This window comes from Marmota monax, unplaced genomic scaffold (genome assembly GCF_021218885.2).
Source record: "Marmota monax isolate L192 unplaced genomic scaffold, Marmota_monax_Labrador192_F-V1.1 WCK01_AAM20220418_F8-fsc00014, whole genome shotgun sequence".
Classification (NCBI taxonomy): Eukaryota; Metazoa; Chordata; class Mammalia; order Rodentia; family Sciuridae; genus Marmota; species Marmota monax.
In genome coordinates, this window is record NW_026695222.1 from 25,541,694 (window position 1) to 25,554,500 (window position 12,807).

Genomic DNA, 12,807 nt, shown 5'->3' on the forward strand with positions numbered 1-12,807 from the left:
TAATTAATTAAGGAGAAAAGAGAGAAAGAGAATCCAGGGAAACAGATAGGGAGATGAAAAATATATATAAAGTAAAAATTGTTAAAAAAATTAAAAAGAAAAAGAATAAGTTAAAAAAAGAGAATACACAAGAAAACTGTAACATTCTGTTCATAGATCCTAGTGCTCAATAAACTGATGCATGAAAAGTACTTCCATTTCAAAGATGGTATAAATGTGAGAGAGAATAGAAAAAAGAAAAAAAAAAGGGATCTTGATGAAAACTCGAACTATTGTTTCTGTTGGAGTTCAAAAGTTTCTCAGCTTCCCTTCTCAGCAGTTAGGTGAGGTTTTCTGGAGTTTGATGCTTGCTCCACCCTCAGAGTCCATGGGGTTGATAGGGTGAGAGGGTTAGTCCTGGAAGCTGAGTTCCTGGAGGAGGACGTAGGCTTGGTATGCTCGGTCTCCTTGCTGCATGCCAGTTGGTCTGGAGATTTTAAGTCAGTGCACCTTTAAGACTCAGCCATTGCTGGTTCATGCTGGAAGATTGCACCCCAGGGATCTCGTTGTCCACTCATGTGGTGTAGGAGCCTGTTCTTAGTACACTATTTTGCCTATAGACCCCACGATTCCTGGTTTCTGATTCAGTGTCTGAGCTGCATCTGTCCTGCCCCCGCCATTTCATATTCCTCGCCAGGTGCTTCTCTCCCAGCTGGTCCTGCAAGCAGCCAGATTGGAGATTCAGGGGGAGCCAGGTGGGTTTGTGCGACCAGTATTCTCCTGTGTAAATCTCTTTCCAGGCTTCATTTTCTCCTGGTGACTTAGGTACACTCTTGGTCATGCAGTGTGGGTTTGCCTGTCTTGTTTTTTGGTCCAGACTTGGGATTTCTAGTAATCTGTTTTTCTAGCTGCTAGCCCCCAAGCTGCAACTACCAAAATAGTTCCTTCTGCTGTGCTATTTGCATGCCACTGAGAGAGATGGCGACTTCCCTCCCCTTTTACAGATACTGTGCAGCACAGCTTACTGTTTTTTTGAGCCGTGTCTCTGATCTCTAACCTCTCTGTACCCGGACATGCCTCAGTCTTCCTAAGAATGGGGATTCCTTTAATTCCTTTATTGCTTTACTGTATTCTTTTAGGGACTGTTCTGGTTTTCACCTCAGCTACTTTTGTGGCTATGGGGCTAAGGTCTTCCCTCTTTGTTTTATTATATACAGTTTCTTGAGTACCTAATCTGTTTTGAATGTCCAGTATTTCCAGTAATGTTCCCCCTAATTCATGATTGTTTACCCACTTTACTGAAAAGTTGCCTGTCCACTTTTCTTGACTCACACCACAGAGCTACTAGGGAAGTGACCCTTCTCTTCTGCCATCTTGCCACCTCCTCCTGGTCCATTCTTGTCTTTCATGACCTTGGCAGTTTTGAAGAATAATGATCAAGGCATTTTGTAGAATGTCTCTCATAATGTGCTTGTCTGATATTTCCTCAGAATTAGATTGTGATTCTGGAACTGTGGAGAGTGCACCCAGAGGTGATGTGCCTTTCTCAGTGCTCCATAGGAGGCGTTCCATGCTGTCAGGAGGACTTGATATGGATGATAAAAGGTGAGGGCTTACCTTTATCACGTGTTCCCATGGTGTCTGTCAGGTTTATCTCTGTTTTCCTGAAGATTTGTGATGTGGAGAATTTTTTTTTCTTTTGTGCTTCTTGGCTACATACACACACACACACACACACACACAATCTTTTACACGTTCTAAAATATAACAACCTGATTGAGATTTAGTTTATATATATCACATAGTGCATCCCCTTAAGAGTGTGCAAACTGATGGTTTGTATTACATACACAGAGTTGTGCAACATCACCACAATGAATTTTAAAGCTTTTTTAGTCTCAAGAAGAAATCCCATTGCCATTAGTAGTCACTAACATTCATCCTCAATGCCCAGCCCTAGGCAGTCCATCCCCATTGATTTGCCTATTCTGGACATTTTATTGAAATGTTGTCCTGTCACATGTGCTCTTTTGTGACTGAGTTTTTCATTTGCATACTGTTTTCATGGTTTCTCTGTGTGGTGGTGATTTCAGTGCTGCATTCCTTTCTGTTGCTAAATAATATTCCACTGAGTGGACAGTTGTGTTTTGTTTACCCATTCATGAGCTGATAGAAATTTAGGTTGTTTTCAATTTCTATCTGTTGTGTATAATGCTGCTGCAATCATTTATGAACACATTTTGAAAAATTAAGCTCTGTATCTTAATTATTGAGGTCTAAGAGGGAAAGAGTTATTTATATAATCTATGTGCAAGTCTTCCATGAGATATTTTCTCCAATCAATGGCTTGTCATTTTTGTTTTGTGTGATTTGGGGAGCAAAAGTTTTTAATTTGCTGAAGTTTTATGTTTTAAACTGATAAATTGATCATTTTTATGTTTTAGCTTTTATATAAAATGCTTAAACTATTTGAAAATTAATTTTTATGTATGGTATGAGGTAAGTCTTAAGGCTTTTTTTGTCCCCATGTGAATATCTATTTATTCTAGCATCACTTTTTTAAAAGACTCTCCTTTTCCTTTTTACCTTTATGAAAAACCTCTTGACGATATATTTGTGGATCTCTTTTTCGACTCTTTACAGTGATTTGTCTGATATTGATACAGCCCCTCCAGCTTTCCTTTGACTGGTGTTAGCTTAATATAGCTTTCTTCATCCTTTAATTTTAACTTATTTTTATGTTTCTGTTTGAAGTGCATTTCTTATAAGTGGAATATAATTGGCTTTTGCTTTTTAAATCTTCTGTTATGAACCTTTGTCTTTTAATTGGAATGTTTAGAGCATTTACATTTAATGGAATCATTCATGTGGTTGGTTTTAAATCTATTGTCTTGCTGTTTTCTATTTGTCACACCTGTTTTTTTCTTTTTTTTCTTTATTTACCTTCTCTTGGATTAAGATTAATTGAATATTTTAGAAAAATTTTTCCATTTGTCTTTTTTAATATAACCATAGTTCATTGTTTTGTTATTCTAATAGTTGTCTTAGTGTTGTTTTATTTAATTAATTCACGCATTTCTTCATTCATTCATACAGACATGCATTCATACCAGGGGCACTCTACCACTGAGCTATACCCAGCCCTTTTCACATTCATTTTTGAGGCAGGGTCTTGCTGAATTGCCAAGACTGGACTTGGATTGGCTACTTTCCTGCCTCAACCTTCTGCGGTGCTGGGATGACAAGTATGTGCCTCCGCCCTCTTGCTCAGTGCTTACCATCTGTGTGTGCTCCTGATCACAGCCCCTTGAAGGGGTGTTGCGACACCTCATTTCTAAGAGCTGTCCAGCAGTGTGCTTCCACTTCCTGCCTGCTGGTCTTCACACTGTTTTTATAGTGCATCTTACTTATGTGTATGTTTCTCCCCAGGAGGCCTAAGTCATTCAGATTGCACCTGCAGACTGTGGTCCCTTGGAAGAGTGGTGGCAGTGACATATTCTTCCCTGATGACTGGTGCCGCCTCTGTGTGGAGTGCTTGGGCACCCTCAATTTGTGGTGGCCTGCCATCTTGTGTGGTTCCTCCTAGTTTTTCCTCTGCTCCTCAGCTGTGGGCTGGAGTGCTGCTCTTCTGTGCACTGCCAAGGCCCTGTGGCCTGAGTCTCCCCTTTCCTTAAGATGACTGTCACCACTTATCCTGCCCATAGCTTTCCTTACTCCCCCAAGTAAGCATCATCACTCCTTCTCATTTTATGGGTTTTATTGCTGATAATCACAGGAAGATGGGAAAGTAAAAATAGTGAGTGTAGAGAAATGTCTGAATTAAAAAAAAAAATGCCTTCCAGACTCAGAACCCTCAGTCAGAGGGAGGGCTTCCAGGTGCCTCTTTGGTAATCTGCCTTCTGTGTTTATTGGCTCTTAATTTCTTCCACTACCTCAGACTTTTCTTTCAAGTCTGTTTAGTCTTGAAGAATCAGTCAGCGAAGGAGAATAAGATTTTTCCCTTGTCTTACTGGATAGTTTCAAAGTCTAATGACTGCCAGACTGGGAGATGTGGGTCCCCACTGAAGTGACTGTCTGAGACAGGCCTCAGCAGTTCTGTCCTCCTTGTGGACGGTGGTTGCTGCCTTCCTTTGCTCCATCACCTGGCTTAGCACAGTGCCTGGAACATAGTGTCCTTCGGTCAGTGTTATCCACATAGCTGTGTGGATTGTTGCTCATCTCCATAGTCAGATTATTGTTAGAGGACTCCTTGATATCATCTGGGACTTCAGGGCTGATGAAGATGACTTCTCAATGGTAGTGGAAATTGTAGTTTGACAGAAGATTCTGGTTTGTAAAACTACTGCGTCACATATTTTTTACTTATATGTTTGTAAGAAATGATATATACCCAGTGGTAGCAAAATTAAAAATCTGTTTATTAATCAATCAACTTTAAGCAGTCTGACCACGAATGAGTTTGTCATAAAGAATGGGTATCTTATTTGAAAATGACACAAATCGTCCTTATTTTAGAAAATTAGGAAGACTAATAGTTATGAATGCCATTTGCCCTGGCAGTTAGGCCTTTTTTGTATTTCTTGAGTTTTGCCAGACGATTGGTTGCTAAGAAATACCCAATCAAAAGAGGTCCTTTGGATTAGAACAATCCCAGTCATTAGTTTTTCTCACCTGTGATCTCCATGGGCTAAATCTTGATTTTTCTTTCTCTTTCTGCTTCTCCATGATTGCTATTCTGGAAGAAAAGCACGTTGCTGTGCGGCAGATGCCATGGTCTTGCCTGTGCCCCCTCCCCCGCCCCTCGGTAGAGATGAGTGAGATGAAGAATGCAGGGTTGCCGGCCCTGACAGCTGCTGCAGCCCCCTTGCCTGCTCTAGTAACGAATGGCGAGCCACTGCAGAAAGTTTCAGGACTCTTAGGCTTTAGAATTCGGAGCATTTTAAACTGAAAATAGAAAAATAAGCCTTCCGTGTACTTCCCATATTAGTTTAAAATATTCATATGAATATGACACAACGCTTTTAAAAAGACCCAAGTGGATGTTTGGAGTCTTTAAATGGATTCTCTTTGTAAATGAATCACCATTTACAGTGCTGCTGCAATTATATATTTGTGTTAAATTTAATGTGGTATATTGGAGCTAGAGCCGCTCTTTTGTTTAATGCTTTGCCTTAGAAATAATTGGGATGCGTGGATTGTGGGGGAGTGCATTTATGAAAGAATTATTTATAATGTATACATTCTGGCTGGAATTTAAATAAGCACAACCCATAGGCCTGGCACATAAGCCATTAGTTGTAATGGCTTTTGGATGCTGGCCCAGCATGCAGACTTCTTGCTCCTTCCTCGATTTATATATGGCTTGTTATAATAGAGTTGTCATTCTCTCTTCTTTTTATGTTTTTATATTGCCGTATAGCTTATTAGCTTTTTAAGCCTGTCTGTAGCATAAATACTCTAAATGGGAAATGATTTTTAAACTGCATTTGTCTAATTTGTTTGATGAAGTATTTTAGTAAGAAAAGCTAAAAACTGTAAGTATATACTATATAAGATGCTTGGCTTAACCTTAATGTAATCCTTTCTCTGGTTTTCATTGCTCTAGAGCCCATGGTACAAACCGAGTTGATGAAATAGGTCCCTCTTGTTGGCACTTTTCTACAAGGAAACAATGCACGTTTCCAGTGGTGTTGTGTGGATATCTCATACCTGCTGTAGTGAGAGACCTTAAGAATCCAGTCAGGTCTGAACATTGTCACCTAGATCTCCTTAGCAAATCCTTGTTGGTCTTGTTTTAGCTGATATTCATGATTCAGAAAACAGTCTCCTTAGAGCTGGTTCAGGAACATAGGCTCTGCTTGTGCTCAGCTCCTCTCATGAAGCAGGAGGGGTAGGCAGCAATGCATCCTGTGGACAGGGCCTTTCTCTTCTCATTAATATTTTGTTATGGAAATTTTTCAAGCTGCATTGCAGGAGAGGGAAAATTAAAATGAATGTTCATGTACCTTCATCACTTCAGCCAGCATTGACATTTGACCAATCATTTTTCATTTTTCTTCCAAGGTAAAATCATCCCAGATAAAAGCAATTCCCAGACACCCTATCACTTCAACTATAAATACTTTAGTGTAGCTAAGAAGTACTCTTTTTAAGAAACATAATGACAATGCCATTATTATAATTTATAAATTATTAATAGTTATTTAATATCATCTAACATCTAGTCATTGGTCAGATTGTCCCAGTTTTCTCATACGTGTGGCTTTTGCAGATGGTTTGTTCAAAACAGAATACAAATAAAGTCCCAAACTTGAATTTAGTAGATAAGTCTCTCAGATCCCTCTGCCTTTCCCTTGTCATTTATTTATTGAGGAAGCCAGACCTTAATTCTACAGAATTTCTCACATTATGGATCTGGCTTGTTCCATCTCTAGTGTCACATTGTCTTCCTGTTCCAAGTATTTTTTATAAATTGGTAGTTACATCTGGAGGCTCCATGAGACTCAGTTTCTGTTTTAGAGAGATAGTAGATAGGCTATTAGAGAGATTGTAGATAGGCTGTTTTTTCCTGCTGCATCAGATCAGGAAGCACAGAAACTCTTGAGTGGCCCTTTCTGTGTGTCAGCTTTGACCTGGTTGCAGGTGTCATCAGCCTTGTCCTTCCATATAAAGCTGCCCATCAGTTTGACAGCCAGCTTGATGGTCACTGCCCAAACCCAGTATTTTTGTGGGAGGATGTTCAGTTATGAGGCTCTGGTTCTATCATTCTTTCTTAGTTTAATGACTAGAATTTGTAAAGAGCTTCTCCTATCAACTATTTGGTTAACCCTAAAGATCTATTTGTACAGAGAAAGACAGGGCAAGTGGTTTATTTTCCCCATTATTTACCTATTTCCAGAATAATTAGCTCGTGTCCTAATAATCTGCAGAGGTGACCAGTTAGGTTTTTAGATATGTTTTTAGTATTGTTATTATCCACTGAATTGTAACCTAATTAGATAATACTTTAATCCACTGTGGGCCTGTTCTTTTGTTGTTGTTGTTTGTTTGTTTGTTTTTAGTTGTAGATGGACATAATACCTTTATTGAACCCAGTGCCTCATACTTGCTAAGCAAGTGCTCCACCACTGAGCCCCAACCCCAACCCAAGGGCCTGTTCTTTTTGATGATCAAGTTATCCCAGCTTTGACCAGTGGAAGGCCTTCAGTTTGGCTCCAGAATCTTCTTGAAGTTGCTCAGTAGACTTTGATAGTGCATCTGTGCCCAGAATGTGCCGTTCCTCCAAGAAGCTCAGGTTCCTTTACAGAGGAAATGATAATAGGAAACCAGAGCATAGTCCTGTGGGTACTCATAGTGACAAGGGTGAGCTTTGCTTCTAGTGACAGAACAATTTCTTTTTTAAATAAAATCCCTCATGAATTTATATTGATATTTCCAACTCAAATTTAGGATAATAGGACTTGTATTTAACTTCTTTGGTTTTATATTTGTATCTTTTTTTTAAACCTAAGAACATAAATCTCTCTTCTTAATGACATTAACATGTATGTGCATCAAAGTAAAACCCTAGAGCATTGCTGATAGTGTGGCAGTTTGCCAAATGCAGCTTAGGATTTCTTTGTGTTCCTTTTGCCTTGGGGTTACTCCCACTAGAAATGCGTATGTTACCATGTTTTAAAGCCACTTGCATTGAACCTTCTTTTGTAGTAAAGCCACCAGCTTGACACACAGTTAGACTCGTGTGTGTATGTGTGTGTGTGTGTGTGTGTGTTGAGGCAAGTGCCTACTGTTTTGTCTAGGCTGGTTTTGACTTCTCTGCCTCAGCCTCCTGAGAAGCTAGGACTATTGGTGCATAGCTATTTATTTATAAGAATAGTTTCAGCTTTTACATTTTGATTTGTAATTATTTAAGGTGGTTACTTAGTTCCAAAGTCAAAAACAAAACCTATCTGGTCTCCTGTCTCCATTCCTGTCCCTGCTGCCTGTTCTCTCCCTCCCTTCTAGGTAACCCTCTCTTTCAGGGTTTGGCTTTTTCTTACCTTACAACTCTCAGATCATGGCCTTGTGCTCCCCATTTCTGTCCTTGCTCAGATGCACTGTGCCACAATCTGCCTGCTTCTCTCCCCTGCTCTCCCTTGCTCTCCCTGGTGCTGGGAATCTGTGGATCTCTTCTTTGTTTGCTTTTCCTTGCAGTTGGGTACTCTATGGGAGGATGAAGCTTACATTTTTGCACATTGGGGTCAATTCTAGTCTTTTATACTGTAATTCTGTTGTGAGGAATAATAGCCTGGCAACATTCTGTCTGTGCCAGTAGTGTCTTCTGAAGATGGCTTTCCACAAAGGATAAATGTATTTAATTTTTAATGGTATGCCATGTTTTCATTATTTTTAAAGAAATTCTAAAATTCTGACTTGTCTTTCTTCCTTGATCCAGTGTTATTAAAGGAGCAGATGCCCAGTTTTAACTATTAAACCGTGTGACGGGATGGAGTTTTCAAGTAGGGAGAAGGTTGCCTGTTTCCACTCTTCTAACCTGGGTTTCTGGACATGTTTGCATTTCCTCTCTAGGTGCTAGCCTTATTTCCCACGTGGTCTAATCAGAACGTGGTGCAGTTTCTTCCACTCACTCACTTACTCTGACAGGTTCTGAGTGCCCATTACGAGCCAAGCTCTGCGCTTTGTGCCTGGGGATAAGGAGACGAACAGGACAGATGTTCTTCCGCAGAACACACATCTGTGGGTGCAGACATTTCCCTGTTTCTTCATGATCGTCATCTTTTCAATTTTGTTGAATGCTTGGATTTTTTCAGCTGTGTGTGTGTGTGTGTGTGTGTATGCGCGCGTGCGCTGTAGATACAGTGAATGTTGTAAAGAATGCAGTTTTATTATTTTGATTTTTCTTTTGTCTTTGGATACATTCTTAAAAATGAGATTATACTGGGTAAGGGGGTTTGACATTCTCTTGACCTGTGTCATCTGTCATTGACATATACCCTATTATGGAAGGGTTGAGGCAAAAAGTGTGATTTTAATTCCAGAACCTAGCATGGTGCCCTCAGTTGCTCTGTGATTGCTGCAAGGCGCATCAGTGACCAAGAGCAGGCACTCGCCACTGTCCTCCCACACTGCTTCCCCACTTCAGCCTCCACCCCACTTCCTCCGCTCCTGCCTCAGTGGCTCCCTGCCCTGCTCTCACCAGGGCTGCTGTGCTTCTGAGCTCCGCTCTGGCCACACCTGCCCTGCTTTCCTCTCTCCTGCTGCCCTGGCCTTCTTGCCTCTGAGATGGCTGGCTGCACAACCCCATCCTTACCTGCATATCCTTTCTGTTCTTCCTCAGCTGCTTCCTCTGTCATCCCACCCTTTTGGGCCCATCCCTGCCACCACCTCCATTTTTTTTTCCCTTTTGACAGTGCTTCCCTGGTCCTGCCTGCACAGTCCCATCCCCCTGTGTTCTCTACTGCTGGTTGTTGATCTCCATGGGAGGGAGTCCCATCATGCATTGATTGGTGCCATTGCAAATTTATGGCTTCCAATCGTGGCTGGACTTGCAGCGTGGTGTGGCAATCCTTTCCTTGTCCCTCATCAGCTGCTTTTCACATTATCCTTGGCAGCTTTCTTAGACCTTTGCCACTTTCATCAGGCCCCTCACCTCATCCTGCCTCCGCCAGGCAGGTGACCTTGCCTTTTACATCACTGAGAAAATAGAGGCCTTCAATCTTCATCCCCTATTGCAAAGAATGGATCCACTATCTGCTTTTTCAATTCCCCTGAGCTGCAACCTGGGAGCCATCAAAATTCTTCCCTCTCTCCTCCTACATCCAGTTAGACTCAAGCCACATCATCTTTGATTCTATCATAAATACATAATCCTGAGGGTATCCCTCCTCTCCATTCCCACCATTTTTAAACCCAAAGCTGGGAGAAAACTAGCCTTACTGAACACTCTGAAGCCCTCCTGCCCCTTGGCATAGCACATACTCCTTTGTGGGATGCCTGTGCCTTCCTGCCATCAGCCCTCTCAGGACCTCATCCTCTGAACCTGCCTGCTCTTCCCAGTGCTCCTTCTGTCTGCTCCTGTCAGTTTGCGCTTTCCATTGCTAGATGCTTACCCTTGCAGACGTCAACTGTGGGGCTGCTGGCAATGCCCCAAAGGTCCACGGTGAGTTAAGATTCTAGCTCTGCAGAGATGAAGATGGTTTTGCCCACAGTGGTAGGGCTGCCAGGTACTTCTGGGCACTTGCCTCTCAGGACAGTGTGTTCATCACCTTGAATGAACACCAGCACTCAGGCGAGGCATGCCATTGGCAGTGCTGGGGCAAGACCCAGTTTCGGGAGGACCGCTGCAGCCTTGCTCAGTGACAGTTTCTTGAGCCATGGCTCAGTGAGAAGCACTGCTCCAGGACGAGGGTAGATGGCCTGCTTTAGTTCTCCTGCTGTCTGCACCTGGTGAATGACAGTTGTCTCAGAGCCAAGGAAACTGAGATGCTAGCAAATGGAGCTCTGGGTGTCAGGTAGTACTAGGTGGTGGACTTGCTTTCTGAGGCTCACCTGTCATCTGTTTGGGATGGTGGAGGCTCTTCTAGCTCTATAACTAGAAGCTGCTCTCCATGTTCTGAATCTGAGCCCCTGACTGTAGAAGTAGATCTCATTGTCTTGACCCCTATGACCTTGTGCAGGGTCTGCTCCTGGTGACATTGCAGTGAAGGTGTGTGGAGCTGAATTGGCTGCAAGCTCTCCTTTGCCCTTTGGCTGTGTCTTCTCAGCTGGCGTGGGCTCTGCTTCAGTCAGGTGTCTTCCTGTGGCTTTCTGCTCCTGTCGTCCTGACTTGGCCTGCTCACTGTCTGGCATTCTCATTGGCTTTTCTCTTTCCATCATGATTGTGCCCCAGTCTCCCTCCTCTCTTTGCTCCTCCCTGGCCTTGACCCTGAGCACACCACCCACTCTGCTCCCTGTAGCCAAACTCCTCTGCCTGGGTTGTCACTCAGGCGTCCACTTCCTGCATCACAGAGGATGCTCCTGGAAGCTGATTAATAGGAATCTGGCCATGAACTTGACCAGTCTGCTCATTGGAAAATCCAGTGCTTTTTTTTTTTTAAGTAATTTCAATTTTTAATATATCATGAATTATTCAAGCATCCATGGAAGGATTGTACAGTTGTGCAGTGAATACTGCTATGCCTACAAACATACCCATTCTGCAGCTTTGATTTAGAGGTCACAGCTATGGTAACAGCACCCTGTATCCCTCCCTTCCATAGGAAGCAGCCATCCTTCACAGCTTGGTGCTCACGGATGATTCACTTGGTGACGGTGAGTAAGCTCTCATCTTGAGTTTTGGTGCTGCACCACCTCACACAGGTGGCACTGGACTGTGCGAGGTGCATCATTGCCTGCGCTTCCCTCTGTGCTCTAGGTCTGCCCACGTGGATCTGAGGCACTCCCAGTCATCCATTTTAAGTGCTTCCTAGCACTATAGTTAGGTTCCCCCTTCTACTTGCTTATCTGGATAATGATCCTTTTTTGACTTCTTTTTCTTCTTTGCTTGATCCATTGAAGCCATTGGTCACCGTTCATTATTGTGAATTTTTAAAAAATATTTTTTAGTTGTAGATGGACACAATATCTTTATTTATTTTTATGAGGTGCTGAGGACCAAACCCAGTACCTCACATGTGTGAGAGAAGTGCTCTACCATTGAGCCCCAGCCCCAGTCCCATGACTTTTTTTTAATGTATTTTTTTTTGCCTTTGTTTTATTTTTTTATTTTTTATATGGTGCTAAGGACTGAATCCAGTGCCTCACACATGCTAGGCAAGTGCTCACCCACTGAGCCCCAGCCCCAGCTCCACCACTGTGAGTTTTTGAAGAAACTTTTACTGGATGCCTGTTTAGGCATTTCATGCTGCTACACCTCAGCAGTGGGATGGAAGGGTGATGGACACATCCCTGATTCTCCTGGGGCTTTGCCCTGGGACCCTCCCTCCTTTGGATTCTGGTGAGAGTAGCTTTAGTACTCACCCGTGTGCATGTGGGCGTCCTATATCCCAGACCCTCTTCTCAGTTCTTTGTTAAGTCCTTTCATTCCTACAACAGCCCCCTGAAATTGGTTCTACACGCTTGACAGTCCACGGCTTAACAATAGTGTAAGGTTTTTGAACTTTACAACGATGTGAAAGCATACTCAATTTTGTTTTTCACTTTCTGAGTATTCAGTAAATAACATGGAATATTCAATACTTTTATAAAATATACTTTATGTTAGATGAACTTGCCCAACTTGGGCTAATGTAAGTATTCAGAGCACATTTAAAATAGGTGAGGCTAGGCTATTATGTTTAGTAAGTTAGGTATATTAAATACACTTTTGATTTTAAGATATTTTCAACTTAACAATGGATTTATTGGGACAGAAACACATCATGGGTCTGGGAACATCTGTATTCTTTTTCTTGATTTCTTTCTTTTTTTTTTTTTTTTTTGCAGAGCTTGGGATTGAACCAAGGACCTCATTCATGCCAGGCAAGCTGAGCCACATCCTCAGCCCCTGTGATCCACTTTTATAAAAAAAATTATTTTTTAGTTGTTGGTAGACCATTATTTTATTTATTTGTATGTATGTGGTGCTGAGGATAGAACCCAGTGCCTCACGCATGCTAGGCAAGTGCCCTACCACTGAGCCCCAGCTTCAGCCCCCTTATGATCCATTTTTACAGATGAAGACAGTGACTCTTAGACAGGCCAAGTCACTTGTGGAGGGTGACTTCATAGGTGTGCTGTCCAGCACAGGCGGGACACAGCATTCCTCTTAACACCCAGAGCCGGCACCAG

General features: G+C 42.2%; 1 long non-coding RNA gene across 2 annotated transcripts in view; it reads left to right on the forward strand.

The window, feature by feature from the left end:
• LOC124085293 (uncharacterized) overlaps nt 1-12,807 on the forward strand; it is an 84,835-nt gene that overhangs the window by 41,908 nt on the left and 30,120 nt on the right. Inside the window, exon 3 of one of the 2 annotated variants that reach the window (XR_009225826.1) lies at nt 1,470-1,584. The exons of the other annotated variant lie outside the window; for it this stretch is intronic. This is a non-coding gene — a long non-coding RNA (uncharacterized LOC124085293). The remainder of the gene's footprint in view (nt 1-1,469; nt 1,585-12,807) is intronic. 2 annotated transcript variants of the gene reach the window in all.